The sequence below is a fragment of the Triticum urartu genome, chromosome 7 (assembly GCF_003073215.2).
Source record: "Triticum urartu cultivar G1812 chromosome 7, Tu2.1, whole genome shotgun sequence".
NCBI classification, from domain to species: domain Eukaryota; kingdom Viridiplantae; phylum Streptophyta; class Magnoliopsida; order Poales; family Poaceae; genus Triticum; species Triticum urartu.
In genome coordinates, this window is record NC_053028.1 from 202,916,357 (window position 1) to 202,934,767 (window position 18,411).

Below are 18,411 nucleotides of genomic sequence, written 5' to 3' on the forward strand. Positions count from 1 at the left end.
GCGGAGGTCCGCAGGATGGATAAGCAGTTCTGGGGGTTGGAGTTGCAGCATGTGCCCCATGGCACCAATCAGGAGGCTGACGACATCGCCAAACGGGCATCCAGGCGGTTGCCTCAGGAGCCTGGCGTTTTCGAGGGGCGGCTCTTCAAGCCCTCAGCCCTGCCGTCATTATCAAACACGGCTCAACCTCGGGAGGAGCTCCCTCAGCCACCTGCCTCAGGAGCCCCGGTCTGTGGCCCGGCCTCAGGAGCACGCCTGCTCCTGACGATGGAACCTTAGGAGGGGTGCTGGATCACGGAGCTCCAGAGTTACTTAACACGAGGGACCCTGCCGGAGAAGGAGGAGGAAGCGGAACATGTGGCACGGCAGGCCACGGCGTACTGCATCAAGGATGGAGAGCTCTACCGGAAGCGACCAAACGATGTGTCCCTGCGCTGCATCTCTAGGGAGCAAGGAAAGGAACTGCTGGAAGATATACACGGCGGAGACTGTGGACATCATTCATCATCACGGACCCTCGTCGGCAAGGCGTTCCGCAGTGGGTTTTATTGGCCCACCACACTCAATGACGCCGTCGAACTAGTGAAAGCTTGTGAGGCCTGCCAGTTCCACGCCAAGCAGATCCATCAGCCGGTAGGAGGCCTGCGGACTATACCCCTTTCGTGGCCATTCGCAGTCTGGGGGCTGGACATCCTGGGCCCGTTTCCTCGGGCGCCAGGGGGCTACCGCTACCTCTACGTCGCCGTGGACAAGTTCACCAAGTGGGCTGAAGTAGAGGCCGTCCGCACCATCCCCGCGGGTTCCGCGGTCAAGTTCATCAGGGGCATCGTGAGCCGGTTCGGGGTGCCGAACCGCATCATCAAGGACAACGGTTCGCAGTTCACTACTAACCTCTTCAAAACATACTGTGCTAACCTTGGAACGCAGATATGCTACGCTTCGGTGGCGCACCCCCGAAGCAACGGCCAGGCCGAGCGAGCCAACGTAGAGGTCCTAAGGGGCCTCAAGACCAGGACGTTCAAGAAGAAGCTGGAGGCCTGCGGCAGAGGTTGGTACGACAAGCTTCAGTCTGTGTTGTGGTCCATCCGCACAACCGCGACCAAGCCAACTGGAGAGACCCCGTTCTTCCTGGTCTACGGAGCCGAAGCTGTCCTCCCTCACGAGGTCAGACGTCGCTCCGCGCGGGTCCTGGCGTTTGACGAAGCGCAGTAGGACGCCATGCGGGGGATGTACCTCGTGCTGGGGGAGGAACGTCGCCGAGAAGCCGCGCTGCGAGCGGCAAGGTACCAACAAGCACTACGGCGATATCACTGCCGCAACATCTGCCCTAGAACTCTCAAGGTAGGAGACCTCGTGCTCGGGCGGGTTCTCTCCAGGGAGGGACTGCACAAGCTCTCTCCCATGTGGGAGGGCCCGTTCAAGGTTGTTCATGTTTCCAGGCCCGGCTCCGCACGCTTGGAGACTCAGGAGGGGGTGCCGGTCCAAAACATATGGAACATCCAGCACCTCCGGAGGTTCTACCACTAAAAAGGCCCAGAGCCTGTGAAGAAGGCGAATGCCTGTGAAGCTGTCGCGTTTTGGAAAAGGCCCGGAGCCTGTGAAGAAGGCGAATGCCTGTGAAGCTGTCGCGGTTTGGAAAAGGCCCGGAGCCTGTGAAGAAGGCGAATGCCTGTGAAGCTGTCGCATTTTGGAAAAGGCCCGGAGCCTGTGAAGAAGGCGAATGCCTGTGAAGCTGTCGCGTTTTGGAAAAGGCCCGGAGCCTGTGAAGAAGGCGAATTCCTGTGAAGCTGTCGCGTTTTGGAAAAGGCCCGAAGCCTGTGAAGAAGGCGAATGCCTGTGAAGCTATCGCGTTTTGGAAAAGGCCCGGAGCCTGTGAAGAAGGCGAATGCCTGTGAAGCTATCACGTTTTGGAAAAGGCCTGGAGCCTGTGAAGAAGGCCAACGCCTGTGAAGCTCGCAGCCCGTGACACTCTCACGTAATAATGAGTTGGGGCTGTACACGCCCCGGAGTCTCAGGAGCACCGGCCTCAGGCCCTGGGGCTCCCTCCCACGCGCAGTGGCAGCACTTAGCTCCGCGCTGGCGAGAAGACATCGAAGACTAGATTAGGTGCCGGACGCGGCTTTTTTCATTTGCTTTTCGCAGTTGGCTTGTTCGTTCTCATTCAAAGTTTTATTGAAGTTGTTGCCGTCTTTGGCTTGTGGTTCTTCGACTTTTCACTCTCCTGCCTCGATTTCTCTTATGCAAGGCCTCGCGAGGGGGGGGGGCAGCCGAGCGCCCTCGCGAGTGTTCCTGTCCTAGTCGTTCAAAGGTTTTGCGATCTAGGTCCATTACAGGAGCACCCCTCCAGTCCGTGCCCCACGGGCACCGCGACACAAACACAGGGCCTGGGTCGGTCGCCCCCCATGGTTGGGGCCAGGAACTACCCATGCGCGGGCACATAGCCGGAAGGCACGATAACGGAAGCAAAGCGACGATTAACAGCAATAAACCAAACACGCCCCCGCGGGGCTCCACACTACTGTCTTGTTACGCAGGAAAAAGGAAAAGAAAGAACAAATCAGGCGCAGCTCGCCTCACACCGGCCTGCAGGGAAGACCTGAGCTGCCTCCGGCGCTCAGGCAGACTCCCTCTCGCGCTTCACCGATGCGCGACGGCGGGCAGACACGCTGCCACCTCCCAAGCAGATACGACGGCATGGAGGCTGACCGCGGCCAATCACGCGAGCACTGTCCTCTCCATCATCGTCGGGGCTGGGTTCCCGGCCACGGTCGTCGTCCTCAGGGCAGCACCCTGCGTGGCGACCATCTTCCCCAAACACCCTCACGTAGAGGGTGGTGTCGCCGTCAAACTTGAAGTGCAGGGTGCACCGACGGCTCAGGCCACGCGCGCGGGCGAACGTCTGCCAACCGCGGGCCAAGGCCAGGCTCCCGGCTGCGGAGACCTCCAGTGAAGCCATGAGGCCCGGCTGCAGCAGCCGTCTGCCTGGAGCCAGAGGCCGCCCGGGGCGCCGCCCGGGAGCTCGCCAAGGAGGAAGCGAGGAAGCGGAAGCCGGGTGCTAGTCGGCTCCGCCGACCACACAACGAACTCCGGCAGCACCTCTGCCACGCGAAAGCGCGGCCTAGGGGGACGCGCGACCGAAACGCGTCCCCCGGCCGCAGCAGTCCGCCCGTCACCATGCTGGAAATCATCTCCGCGGCCGCGGGGAGCTGCCGTGGTGCCCACAGGATGTTTGCGAGGGCGCCCTCGGCCGCGCTTGGGTGGGGGAGAGGCAGGCTCAACCTGGCGAGCCTTCCCCTTCTCTGCGGCTGAGAACCTCCTCGATAGGGCCATGAAGAAGAAGGAGAAGCAAGGGGGGATGAACTGGAAGGGCGCGCGCCGATTCGTACTTATAGCCGGCGAGGGCCAACCGTCGCCCCCCCACCCCACGATCGCAGGTAATTTTGCATGCAGGGACTTGTCCAATCCGCGCAGCTGCGGAGGCGCCGTGGGGAAGTGGAGACGCCCACGTCCAATCAACCGCCACGCGGCGCCCAAGGCCGCAGGCTGTTAGGGCCCGCGGCGCTTCACCCTTGCCCTTTCGCCTCCCTCCACAGCCAAGTCCGGGCGCGCCTTGGGCCCAGGGGCTACTGTCGGCGTTCTGGGAAAGGGGGTCCCCAGACTTGCCTGCCTGCGGCCCGCGGCGTGGCTCAAAAGGGGGCCCAGCACGGCCCATCTTCATCGACACAGACCCAAGACCCTCGCGAGGGGCCAAGCCTTGCGGGGCGGGCAACACGGAGCTTCCTCAGGCACGACCGCATCAGGATGGCTCACGAGGAGGCGGAGAGATTAAGGCGGGGTACCTCACGAGGTGCCCATGACGCAAGCCATGACGACCAAAGGCGCCAGGTTGGCACCAGCCGCGCAGTGTCCTCCTTTCCCCTTTGGTGCAAAGGGGGCAAGCGCAGCCGCGGAGTACCGAGGCATCAGGAAAAGGTTGCCATTCAGATGCAACAAGACCGAGACCAGGAGGACTGCAAGACGGAGGTCATCGTGGAGCCCAAGACGGCGTCACCACCAGAGCTTTGTGCAGGCGAAGACTACGTTTGTCAGGATAGCTGGTGCTAGCTGTCCCCCTTTGAATTAGCCCGCCATTGTTGGCTCCCTTCCCGCTCGATATTTGGGAAGAGGACCAAGGCCTCTACAAATAGGACTAGCCACCACAGTAGGCAAGGGGGGAGGATAAAATCAGAGAAGGAGAGAGAGAAGGGTGATTGAACTCCTCCCAGCAGTTCATCGCCCCAGCCAAGAATAGACCCTCGCGAGGCTGTTCTTCCTTGTATTGTTCATCATCATCATCAGCCCAAGAGGCAATCCACCACAACACACACTGGAGTAGGGTATTACACCACAACGGTGGCCTGAACCAGTATAAACCCTGTGTCTCTTGTGTTGTTCTTTCCATAGCTTAGATCTTAGCGAGGCGGAGGGGTGCAGGTAGGTAGGAGGCGAAATCTCCGTGCGCACCCCAGTGTTCGAACCTCAAGGGTCTGCCGGAACCTGAAATCCGACACAGTCCCTCCCCGTAACCCTATCCCCGCACGAATCCCACTCCTCCTCGTTCCCCCCTCCCCCCCCCCTCTCTCTCTCCCGATCCCATCTGGGTCGGGGACCCCGAGCCCGCCGCCGTCGTTCGACCCGCGGCACTGCCTGTCGCTGCCGCCCGGGGCCACCTCGCCGGACCGCCACACCACCGCCCCCTGCCTCCTCCCAGGCGCCCGCCTACTCGACTGGATCGGGGAGGGGCCAGATCCCGCGCCGCCCTGAGCCTGCGAAGCCGGCGCCCATCCCCGGCGCCGCCTCATCGCCGCCGTGCTCCGCCACCTCGTCGTCGCCGCTCCATCGCCTCTCCCTCGCCGACGCCAACGCGCCCCGTCGCCCCCCCTTCCCTGCTCGCAAGTGAGCGCCGCCATCCCCCTTCGCCCCCTCTCTCCCTGGGTCGCCACGGTCACCGCCCTCCCCGCCCGCGGTTGACACACTCCGGCGCCACCCGTTGCGCGCTCACCGCGCACCTCTCCCCGTCGCTCCCGCGCACGGCCTCGCTGGCCCACGCCCGCGGCCACGGCTCTCGACCGCGCTGCTCGCGACCCGTGGTCGCGCCACCATCGCCTCCTCCTCCTGCGGCTCCCTCCCGCGCCGGAGCCCCAGTGGTTGCTGCTGGTCGCGCCCGGGGCACGGCTCGCCCGCGGCATGATATACATTTGAGTTTTGTTATTGCTACCTCGAAGCATGACTATGGTACTCTGTATATCCACAAGAACATTGGAAGCGCAATGCTAATGTTTCTTGATTGATTATTCAAACACCATGGTGTGGGTAATATCATGATTCTTCCCTCTCCCCTTTGTCTAAATACTTTTGAACTTGCTGTCCTATCATGTACATCATGCCGCGCCTTTCCTTCAGAAGGATATACCCTAAATTCTTGTGTTCAATCACATTTGTTTTCCTTTCCTTTGATCTGATTAATCCTGATAATCACATTTTCCTTTCCATTGGTTTGTTAGTCTTTCTTTTTGATCTATATGATAAAAGAAGAAATAATTCCCTACTTATAAAAACACCTTAAGGTATAATTCGGTCAGTACGACCCTGTTACTAATGTTGATGACATTCCAGTAACCACCGATGGACGAGAACTTTGAATACTAGTCCGCCTCGTTTCAACGAGCAGGAAAATGGTTCTCTTCATCCATTGCCCTTGGTACCAACATTGTTGCCACCATAACTGATAGGTTTACCTCTGACATGCCTCACTATCGTAACCGTGCAAGATGACAGCTTCCTTCCTACTTTCTACCACATGGTGGGCCCATAACCCACAGTTCCATAAGATCGAAACCTGACTCTCATGTACACCCTTGTTTCTAAGGTTATTTCTCATGCTTGGCCTCATAAGAAAATCCCGAGCCGCCTTCTGAGAGGCGATCAATTCTGGTATCAGATAAAAAACTTATTCTCGTCGCTGTGAAACCCTTTCACACTCTGTTTCAGGCAACGAACGATTGCCTACCCGATTGAAGCTTCTTATTGCACCTTCTTTCCTAGCTCTCGATGACTTTCTTGAATTTCAACTCGATAGATACCTCTTTGCCACGTTCACTGAGATAGTCCGCAGGTAACTATCTTGTGTTGAGCTCCGTCCTTCCCGAGTCTTTCCTCCTTACTCCACCTCTTAAATCTCGGGATGAGATTTCTTGTAGTGGAGGAGATTTGTTACACCCCGAGAATCATGCTACAGTAAACTCCCCCTAATGGTGGCCATGTCATCATGAGTACTATGCAAATTTCCACTTGTCCAAAATCAAAGTAAAATTCATAGTTAAATTGCAAGTGAAATTATTATTTCTTCGAACCGTAAAGCAAAAATGTTCACAATATTCTATAAATTCCCTTGAGCATAGTCATGAATGATTCAACCTCATTTGACTCATTTAATTTCCCAGGAAATTAAAACAGTTCCAAATCAGCATTTTTTAATGCTTTTCTATTTGTGAACAATCCAAATCCATTAAAACTCCTCCCAAATTTTTTACATGTATTTATGTGGCCAAGTCCCACATTTTACAAAGACAAATTGGCACCTCAAAATATTGCAAACAGATTCTGTAAAAGAAAAACAAAGAAAAGGAAAAAGGAAAGCAGAGAATGAGAAAAGCCCCCCCCCTTCAACTGGGCCGACTGGCCCAGCTGGCCACTGCCCCCCCTTGGGCCTTAACCCACCAGGCCGGCCCACCACCTGCCTACACCACTCCCTCCCCGTAACCCTATCCCTGCACTAATCCCACTCCTCCTCGTTTCCCACTCCCCCTCTCTCCCGATCCCATCTGGGTCGGGGACCCCGAGCCCGCCACCGTCGTTCGACCCGCGGCGAAGCCCGTCGCTGCCGCCCGGGGCCACCTCGCTGGACTGCCACACCACCGTCCCCTGCCACCTCCTAGGCGCCCCCTACTCGACTAGATCGGGGAGGGTCCAGATCCCGCGCCGCCCTAAGCCTGCGCCGCCGGCGCCCATCCCCGGCGCCACCTCGTCGCCACCGTGCTCCGCCACCTCATCGCCGCCGCTCCATCACCTCTCCCTCACCGACGCCAACACGCCCCGTCGCCCCCCGCTTCCCTGCTCGCAAGTGAGCGCCGCCATCCCTCTTCACCCCCTCTCTCCCTGGGTCGCCACGGTCACCGCCCTCCCCGCCCGCGGTCGACACGCTCCGGCGCCACCCATTGCGCGCTCACCGCGCACCTCTCCCCGTCGCTCCCGCGCATGGCCTCGCTAGCCCATGCCCGCGGCCACGGCGCTCGACCGCGCCGCTCTCGACCCGTGGTCGCGCCACCATCGCCTCCTCCTCCTGCGGCTCCCTCGCGCGCCGGAGCCCCAGTGGTTGCCGTTGGTCACGCCCGGGGCACGGCTCGCCCGCGCCTCGCCCCCACTGCGTCGCGGCCTTCACCTGGACGCCGCCCCTCGCTGCCGGTTCCCGGTGCCCGCATGCGCGCCGGCCGCCCCGGTCGCGCTTGGTGGCCTCGCCCCCACACTGCCACCCCGCAACGCCCGGTCGGTCGCGCCCCTGTTCGGGCTGTGCCCCGACGCCCGTGCCCGATAGGCCCCTCTGGGCCACAGACACATGGGGCCCGCCCCTGTGAGAAGTTTTTTAAAAAAGAAATAAATAAATATATGACAAAAATATTAATTAATTATGTTTAACTAAACTAATTAAAATTAGTTAATCTAATCTTTTAGTTAACTAATTAATCATGATTAGTTAGTCTAGCCAATGACAAACAGGACCCACACGTCTGTTGACCCAGTCAACAGGCGGTTGACTGCTGACATCATGCTGACATCATGCTGACGTCATAATTACTTTTCCTAATTAAATTAATTCTGTTATTTCTAAACATGAAATAAAACTTTAAAAATTAATATAAAATAAACCGTAACTCCGACGAAAATACTTTGTACATGAAAGTTGCTCAGAACGACGAGACGAATCTGGATATGCAGCCCGTTTGTCTGCCACACATCCCTAGCATAGAAATCTCACAACTTTTGCCCGCCGGTTCATCTGTCCAAAAACACGAAACACCGGGAATACTTTCCCGGATGTTTCCCCCCTTCGTCGGTACCACCTCCTACCGCGTTAGGGCACACCTAGCACCGCGCATTGTCATGTCTTCCATCGTCATGCTTATGTTTGCATTATATTTATTGTTTCTTCTCCCTCTTCTCTCCGGTAGACTACAAGACCGACGCTGCTACTGTCCAATTCGACTACGGAGTTGACGACCCCCTCCTTGCCAGACAACCAGGCAAGCCCCCCCCCCCCTTTGATCATCCCGATATTGCCCATTCCATTCTCTCATGCTTGCATTAGATTTTGCTACTGTTATTGATTGCTCCTATTCTGATGCATAGCCTGCTTTTGTATCTGCTATTGTACCTTACCTGCTTATCCTAAACAGCTTAGTATAGGTTGGGTAGTAATCCACCAGTGACCCACACCTTGTCCCCGTTGCCCCTGCTTCATCATCGAAGACCCGATCAATGGGATTGAAGACCAGGCCCTGACACCGCACATCACTTTCCCCTTAGTTGCTCGACACTACTGGGTTACTATCGAGTGCCGAGGGTGAGAACTCTTCAGCACTTCTGTTGTTAACATGTAGTGTAGCTATTCAGTCGTGGTCATCGAGGGTGATTTCCTCCTTAACCACTTCCGATACGGCTCTGTCGTGCAACCCCTCAAGTGTGAACCTCGAGGGTGGATCCTCTTACGTTCACCTTGATGATTACATCGAGTGGAATTCACCGGGGGTGATTCCTCGGGTTTTCCCCTTGATGTTTGGACACACGGATACTTGGACTTTACCCCCTGTTACTTGGAAAGACGGGTCGACCCTAAGGGGTACCCGCGCGAGCTTAATTGCGAGTGATGTGGAGACGGGTTGACCTGGAGGGTGCCCCCGAGATAATTACGAGGCGTGGCCGGGCATTCCTAGCCCTTGCCGCAAGTCCTCGAGACGGGGCAATGAGGTCACATCTTTCATGAGACTCTGCTTGTTACCGCGCGTTCCTAACCCACTACTATTTGGATATTTGATCTGAGGGGCCTCTGGCCTGATAGCACTAACCATCACGTGGGCATAGTATGGGCGTTTTGTGTCGTATACATCAGCCGAAGCTTAATAGACATCAGCGACTGAGCGGCGCGCGCCGGGTTGGACTGCGTAAGCACCTGCCTTGTTGAAGGAGGTAGCTAGGTCTGCTCACCGGCCGCCCACGCAACGTGCAAGAGTTCCCGGGGAGATGGCCCATGAACCCTGGGGGCATAGGTTTAGTCCGGCGTGCTGGCCTCTCTATTAAGCCTAGGTCGGGTTGCGGCGTATTGTTTGGCCGAGGCCGGGCATGACCTAGGAAAGTGTGTCCGGCCGGAGTTAATCGAGAGTGGTGGGTAAGTTGGTGCACCCCTGCAAGGAAGAAAACATCTATCGATAGCCTGTCCTATGGTAACAGACACTTGGAGTTGTATCCCGATCGATACAACTAGAACTGGATACTTGTGATGAGAACTAGTTGGTGATGGGAATTGGATTGTGATGATAACTGGATAGTATGGCTCTGGGATTGCTTTCTCGCAGGGAGTCGAGAAAGGATCTCTGGCCGAGGTTGATACTGCAAGATGGTGGTTTCCAGAAGATGCTAGTCTTCGATAGGACTAGGCCTTCTCTCTATTCTGGCATTTCTGCAGCCAAGTCCACATATACAACCTTCCTTTGATAATGTTGCATATGTAGTGTAGATCCTTGCTTGCGAGTACTTTGGATGAGTACTCATGGTTGCTTTGCTCCCCCTTTTCCCCCTTTCTTCTTCTTTCCGGTTGATGCAACCAGATGTCGGAGCCCAGGAGCCAGATGCCACTGCTAATGCCTGCTACTACGTGGAGACCGCCGACGACCAGGAGTAGTTAGGAGGCTCCCAGGCAGGAGGCCTTGCCTTTTCGATCGATGTTGCTTTTGTGCTAGCCTTCTTAAGGCAAACTTGTCTAACTCATGTCTGTACTCAGATATTGTTGCTTCCGCTGACTCTTGTGTATTCGAGCTTATGTATTTGAGCCCTCGAGGCCCCTGTCTTGTAATATAAAGCTTGTATTATTTTAATTTGTGTCTAGAGTTGTGTTGTGATATCTTCCTGTGAGTCCTTGATCTTGATCGTACATATTTGCATGTATGATTAGTGTATGATCGAATCGAGGGCGTCACACGGACCCATGCACTAGTGCAGTGCCGTGCCTGTGTTGGTGAAGATGGGCCGTATGGCCTATAGGCTCAACCACGCCGCGGGCCGCAGGCAGGCAAGTCTGGGGACCCACGTTCCCAGGATGCCGACAGTGTGAAATTTGCTACTCTACTCAAAACTAGTAACGTACACATGCATTGAACGCATGATATTTCGAAACCAAATTATGAATAAATACACACTATAGCATGTAAAGCTTTGAGTCATATATGCATGATGTAGATGTTTGTTTAGTTCTTGTAGTTCATCTCATTCAAAATCAATTAGTTTTATAAAAATGTTAAGATTCATGGGGTTGTGCATTGTAAAGAATAAAGTAAAAAACAAATAATGGCAATTCATTTAGAAAAAAAATTCAATTATGATATGGAAGACTCTAGAACAAAGGAGAAGTGCTTGTGTTTTGAGGTTTGGGCATTATGCTTAAGTTCAACCATGGAGTCTTCTAAATTGTACATGTGGCAGATCCGGTGGAATATTCATGATATCCAACGGCCAGTAGTGCTCGGAATTGCCATCTCTGCACTGTCGGATTAGCTTCATCCAGCGACCATCTTTCAAAGTTATTCGCACACTATATAGTTCTTGTTCCATAGTTGCATGTCTTGGAAAAAAAGCTACTAGTGGGTTGTACTAGCTATTTAGGAATAGAAGATGTATACATGGAAGTTGTAGGGAAAGAGATGACATGGAGTATCTCAATTCCTATGAGTAGGGATTGGAAAAGAGATGTCATTTGGTTCACATCATAGGAACTTTTCTATTGAATCTAGAGATGACATGTATCTCAATTCCTATGAGAAGGGATTAGAAAAGAGATGTAATTTGGTTCATATCATAGGAACTTTTCTATTGAATATACGCTAATGTTTATTTTCCTTTGAAATTATGGGAGTATAGGAATCCATTCATATGAACCAAGTGGCTCTAAAGCTATAGAAATGATATCATGTTTGTTTCCTTTGAAATGTGGAGTATATGAATCTATTCCTATGAACCAATTGGCTCTAAAGGAAAAAATCCTATAAAAATCATATCATATAGAGTTCCTATGATATTCCTCCACACTAAAGGATGGTTGAAATTATTGCAGGTGATACGATGGTCTTTCTTTGTAGACTCCTCCCCCATCTTTATAGTTACCTCTCGAAGATGAATGAAATGATATATACAGGGTATTCTACATGTGCAATTTGGTACATGAAAACTCAGTAAAAGTTTGCGAGGTTCGAATTTTCAATAAAGCTATATGCACTGCATTTTCGAACAGAGGGAGCATACGGCAGTTGCTAACACTCACGTGGAAGATTTGTGTGTAGGAGGAGTGGCTTTTCTGTTAAATGACATGGCAAAACTAACACTGTCAGACGCCGATCTAACGGTTCTTACGGCGTTCGTCAGGAAAAGGCTTGTGGAGAACGTTTGTCGGATAATGATTTATGGACACATGCATTGCATTGATACGTGCCCCCCTCTCCCACGCACACGCACCCTCACGAGTCATTACTCTCCCGAGTCCTCTCGCACCCACCATCTATCTGCAGGTAGACGTCACACACATATGTGCTCTTCACACCCTACCCTCAGAACTTATAAAAAACAAAAGACGTCATGCACATTTTATTTTATCTCACACATCACACACTTATACTATTACTCTTGTGGCGAACGTTCTTTGGGCATAGTATATTGTACTCTCACGAAGAGAAGCGGTGCATGCACGCACTAGTTCTCTCGCACCCACTCGCGGGTACACATAGGAGCGCATTTCTTTGAAGTGGTACAACAAAATCACTCCACTATATATAAGCAGGAGCCTTAGCGCTTGCTTTACTAAGCTTCCTCTCATTAACTCTCTCATGCTCTCCAGATCTAAGCAAGACATAGCTGGCCACACTCTCTCTCAACTCACGGCTGGTCATAAATCCGGCCGGACAACCTCGACCGGGACAGGGGTGTAGGTGCATCATTCACGCTATTGTAGACGGCGAGGGAGGAGACCAAGGGCTGCCCACGCGTCCCGATCGGCGGCCGTGCCGTTCTCTCCGAGAGAGCGCCGGCTCGGGAGGGCCTCTGACCCCTTCTTCGTCCCTGTGGTATTGTGGCCAAGATGCGGCCTCCCGACACCGTCTTTGCCACATGCCGATGACCGTCAGGTATATATTCCTTTGAAACTTGCCTTGCTCTACTGCCCCAGCTCCCCAGTTGGCTTCGTGTGGATCTTTTTCTACTTCCGTCCGCTGTTCCAAAGCCACCTAAACTTTTACTATTATTATAGGTAAAGCTAGTTCATACAGTCAACTCTAAGAGTTGGTTCAAATAGGGAAGAAAGTGGGAAAGTTGTAGCATGAATATAGGACTTGGTTCTAAGAGGAAACGGGGGAAAGTAGTCGATACTAGCTACCCAACCGGTCTCTTGGTTGAAAAGACGAAGAAAGCATGGTGGATGGATAAGGTTGGGGGAAGTGGACTGATTTCTTGAATGAAAAAGGAAAGAAAGTGACGGGTAAATGTCGCCGAGGAGATAAAAAATGGGACAAATGCAGACATGCTAGCTGAGTGTTTGCTGCTCTCGGCAACCACATTTGCCTCACCACTTTATGCCCCTGCTGTCCCTACGCCCATATCGCTACTGTTAATGTAAAATCACATGAAGCATTAAGCAATGCCACCTAATGTCACTATAAGTAATGGTCTAGTGCCGTCGATAAATTGAAGCAATGCCACCACCATTTTATGAAGTGCTTCCGTCTTGCTTTATTTCCCATGAATTGTGTTTTTGCAGTTACACTTAAATCTCACACAGCTAACATTGCTTCATACCAGTGGAACTGCACAAATTTGATTGCACATTTACTGACCATGTGCTACTCTCATGACGGTAATACTAATGCTATTGTTCTGCATGTTAATCTAGTGGCAGTGTTGATGTGATGTGATGCTACTTACTTAAGGACACTTTCATAATGTCAATCTAGTGCCAATTATAACACAATAGATGCTGATGTTAATCATATGCCACTTCAAATATCTGTCACTGTTTAAATAACCGTCTTTCGTATTTGCGCAAACAGGGATGTCTGTCTTTATATCGTTTCGGGATGTCTGTCTCCGTATCGTTTCTATCCGCGCAATCAAAAGCACACACCTCAGTTTTAGTAGAACTATGCAAAATGAGATGGCTATCCCTCATTGTCGTCGTCTAACCACCCATCTTCTAGGTATTCCTACATTGGTAGTTACTAGGTAGAATGACCAACACAATATAAAAGAAGTTGAATCGTACGTTTTACTTCCTGATTGCAATGTAGGGATGAGCGAAAACAGCTGCATCCTAGTCCGGAATGCACTTTCTACCAGTTCATCCATGGACCGAGGACTAGCTAGCACGGCTGCACGACGGTTTTTTGGATAGGTGCGCGGACAAGAGGTATTGTGGTCTGCTTATTTCTTCAAATAGCGGTCCTTAAATTTAGTGGAATGCACAAGACTTTTAGCTGGTCTGTACACTACATGGTTCAGTTCAGCATTGCAGCTAAGAACACAATTATAATTGGTTATTCTAGAATGAGAGAACCTAACCCTGGATGGTGGCAACAAGAAAAAATCAAAGTGAACTCCAGGAAATTTAAGCCTACCGGGAGGCCCTTTGCTCAGAGAAGCCTTGCTTGTTTTTTCCTGATTTGTAAACCTTCTCACAACTTTGTCTTTTGCTATGAATCATTGAGATGTATAAAATTGCTTAACTTATGATTTTCAAGTTTTTTATGAAGCCGAGTTTAATGTTAGTGTTCCACATGAACGCTGGACTAGCGTGTGAACGTTTGGAATTTACGTTGTAGCCTCAGTTAACTGCATGAACCACTGTAACAAGATACATAGTTGCTTATATGTCAGACAGCAGATTGTTGATTGTTAGCTGGTCGATAGCCTAGTGTTGAAGCGAGCTGAGCCAATGTGTCGTGTTTTGCACAACTGCTTACAAGTGGGGTAGCTCCAACAGTGTTTACAAGTAGTTATGTATACGTCGGCCCACAATTCTCGAACGAGTACTCTATTTCATCAAAACACACACTGCTCGTATGATAAACCATGACAACTTATGTCTTACCATGCCATATTCATGAAAAAACTAGTGAGGATGCATCTGTTTCGGCAACAATTATGATGGTTCTCACATGATTCACTGGCGCACAACAGTAGCAGTAGTTCCCATAGACGGATTCAAACAGAGTACTAGCCCCAGAGGGCTCGATAATAGGCAAGGTTCGGATAATTAGACACAATCCAAACTACTATTAAACACTAGCTGGGGCAACTATTTCATGCCAAAATCTAATTTGGGTTGGACACAAGACGGACCTTGCCATGAACATCATCGAGGACGTCCAGCAGCAGCTCAATCCTGTGAACCTTCATGAAGACAACCTTGTGGCATTTCCACTCATAAACTTGTTTGTGGAGGCATGCCACGTCATCTTCCTGCGTAAGCTTGACAAGAACAGTATGCCTCACAAATGAAGGAGTAGCTTTGAACTTCTTGTGCTTCAGTACACCCTGGACAACACGCCTGACAACAGTGAGGCTGGAATACAACTCTTCATTGGTATAAGCACAAATGACTTCCAAGATCCAACGGCCTAAAATCTTTGTTTTCCCAGTGCGTATATTCAGGTCATCCGCCTCATAGAGAGTGGCATGTACAACCACACAATCCTTGTCTGCATTAGGGCTCTAATTGAAACAGAAACAAATTCTAAATTACTTTCTAGTATAAGAAACACAAGTTATTTAAACCACTATGTATAGCATGGCATCGAAGCTAATAAATTTTGCATTATTCATCACCACAGACTTAGATGAAAAACCACAATCAAGATCGGCAAAGAAGAAAATCACCTTAGGCAGCTGAGGGGGGCACATCCTCGAAGGGGGAAAACTACTCCTGCAGTGCCATGGGGGATGTAACCTCAAACGGGGCGTTGACCATCTCAGTAGTGGCCGTGAGCGTATCTGGGGTCGGCTCGGTGGCTAGCTCCATCTTCTTGGAGCTCTTTTCTCATGGGAATCAGCTTCCCGCGTTTGCTCTGTCGGCGTTCTGGGATAGGGGGTCCCCAGACATGCCTGCCTGCGACCCATGGCGTGGCTGCGCTAGCAGACCCGTACGGCCCATCTTCATCGACAAGGCATTCAAGACCCTCGCAAGGAGCCAAGCCTCACGAGGCGGACGACGCAAGACCTCCTTAGGAGCGGCCTCGCCAGGAAGGCTCACGAGGGGCGGAGAGATCAAGGCAAGGCAAACCTCGCAAGGTCCTCGTGACATGAGCCATGACGATCGAGACCAGGCGGGCGCCAGTGCGGAAAGTGTCCTTGCTTCCCCTTGGTGCCAAGGGGGCAAGCGCAGGCGCGGAGTACCGAGGCATCAAGCAAAGGTTTCCATATCAGTGCAACGAGACCAAGACCAGCAGGACGGCAAGACGGAGGTCACCATGGAGCCCAAGACGGCGTCACCACCAGAGCCTTTTGCAGGCGAAGACCGCTTTTGTCATGATAACCTGTACTAGGTGTCTCCTTTCAAATTGGCCATTGTTGGCTCCCTTCCCGCTCAATATTTGGGGAGAGGACCAGGGCCTATATAAGTAGAACTAGACACCATTGTAGGAGGATGGATTCAGAAGGAGAGAACTGATTCGGGGAGAGAGAAGGGAGAGGGAGGATCCAAGATCATCTCACCCACACAAGTTCGCCAAGCACAAGAACACCTCAACCTCAAGACGCTGTTCTTCCCCTTGTACTGATCATCATCAGCCCAAGAGGCAATCAACCACCACCACACTGGAGTAGGGTATTACACCACAACGGTGGCCGAACCAGTATAAATCTTGTGTCTTTCTATGTTGTGTGTTCGTCGAGTTCGTCCGCGAGATCTTAGAGAGCTAGGGCGTGGATCGATAGGGAGAAAACCTTTGCGTGCATCCCGGTGTTCGAACCTTCAGGGTTTTGCCGGAACCCGTGATCCTACATTTGGCGCGCCAGGTAGGGGTGCACCGAAGCTTCCTTCCGTCTTCCAGCGCCCCGTTGCTCCGTTGTTGTCGGTGTTCTGGGAACGGGGGTCCCCAGACTTGCCTGCCTGCGGCCTGCGGCATGGCTCAGGCAGGGGCCCAGCGCGGCCCATCTTCATCAGCCCAAGCTCAAGACCCTCGCGAGGGGCCAAGCTTCGCGGTGTGGACGACAGGAAGCTTCCTCAGAGGCAGCGTCATCAGGCAGGCTCGCGAGGAGGCGGAGAGATCAATGCAGGGGTACCTCGCAAGGATCCCATGACGCAAGCCATGACGATCAAGACCAGGCGGGCACCGGCCTGTGTAGTATCCTTGTTTCCGCTTTGGTGCAAAGGGAGCAAGCACATGCCAAGGTATCAGGCAAAGGTTGCCATTCCGGTGCAACGAGACCAAGACCAGCCGGATGGCCGGACGGAGGTCACCGTGGAGCCCAAGACGGCGTCATCACCAGTGCTTTTGGCAGCCGAAGACCACCTTTGGTCAGGATAACTTGTACCATATGTTCCCCTTCAAAATGGCCAAGTGTTGGCGCCCTTCCCGCTCATTATTTGGGGAGAGGCCCAGGGCCTCTATAAATAGAGCTAGCCTCCACAAAGGAGAAGGAGAGACCTGGGAGAACCCTAGCAGAGAGAAAGAGAACCCAGTAGAGACTAAGTAGAACACATCGCACCAGCTCACGAACACCCCTCGCGAGGCTGTTCTTCCCTTGTACTGTCCATCATCAGCCCAGAGGCAATCCAACACACCACACACCGGAGTAGGGTATTACACCACAACGGTGGCCCGAACCAGTATAAACCCCGTGTCTCTTGTGTTGTTCATTATTTTCATCTTAGTTCGCACAAGAGGATCAGACGCAGATCGGTAGGGGAGAGATCTCCGCGCGCACCCCAGTGTTCGAACCTCAAGGGTCTGCCGGAACCTGAAATCCAACATTTGGCGCGCTAGGTAGGGGTGCGCCGGAGTCCTCCTTCCTCCGCGTCACGTTCTGCCGCTTCGCCACCCAGATGTCAAGCAACCCGGTTGCCAACGCCGACCGCTAGGTGGCGTGGCCCGCCCACGCCGTGTCGCCGTCTCAGGGCGACCTCAACCTTGCGCCTCAGGCAGCTCGTGCTCTGCAGGGTGCTGTGGGGCACGGGAGACGCGGCCAGACGCCGCCTAGCTCTTTCAGGAACCCCAAGAGAGCATCGACAATCGCGCCGATAGCAGCGACTATCAGGTACCACTCATCCCTCAGGAGCAAGCTTACGCTAACCATGGGTCGCAGGAGGATGGCTGCCCCAACGCCGCAGCTTCTTATCCCTCAGGAGGATGGTGCAGGGGGCTGCAGGAAAGGGGCCGAGATCCGGGCTCACCCTTGCGGCGGTCGGGTCAAGATGTTCTCAGGACGTAGGCCCTCTGCCGGGGAGGTGCCCTATGGCCTGCCCCCGGCAGAGGACCCGTGGTCGTCGGGGGAACCGCTGGCGACCGCTCTACCCCATTGGCGTCGTCCTTGGTTTCCGGTCGTCGTCAATGGCGGCAGAGTGAGGCGCAAGGCGGGGCCCTCGCCTGGCGATATGAAGCAAGGCCAGTACCTATGAAGAAGGCCCAGTGCATGTGAAGCTCACCGCCCCGTGACACTCTCACGTAATAATGAGTGGGGCTGTACACGCCCCAGAGTCTCAGGAGCGCCGGCCTCAGGCCCTGGGGCTCCCGCCCACGCCCAGTGGCAGCACTTAGCTCGGCGCTTGTGAGAAGACGTCGAAGACTAGACTAGGTGCCGGACGCGGCTGTTTTGCTTTTCTTCCGCCCTTTTGCCTTTTTGCTTCTTCCTTGTCGGCAAATTCCTTCGGTTTGGATTTAAGTTGGATTTGAGTTCGAAGCTTGCGTGCATTCAGGGAGGTGGTGTTTAGTCTCGTTCAAGCAATCTCTTGCGTTCTGGTTTCGGATTTACGCCCAAGCTAGCGTCAGCTGCCCCTCTCACGAGCCCCTCATGAGCCGGGCCAGGCCAGGCACGCCTACAGCCAGGACCACTGTCTCCGCACCC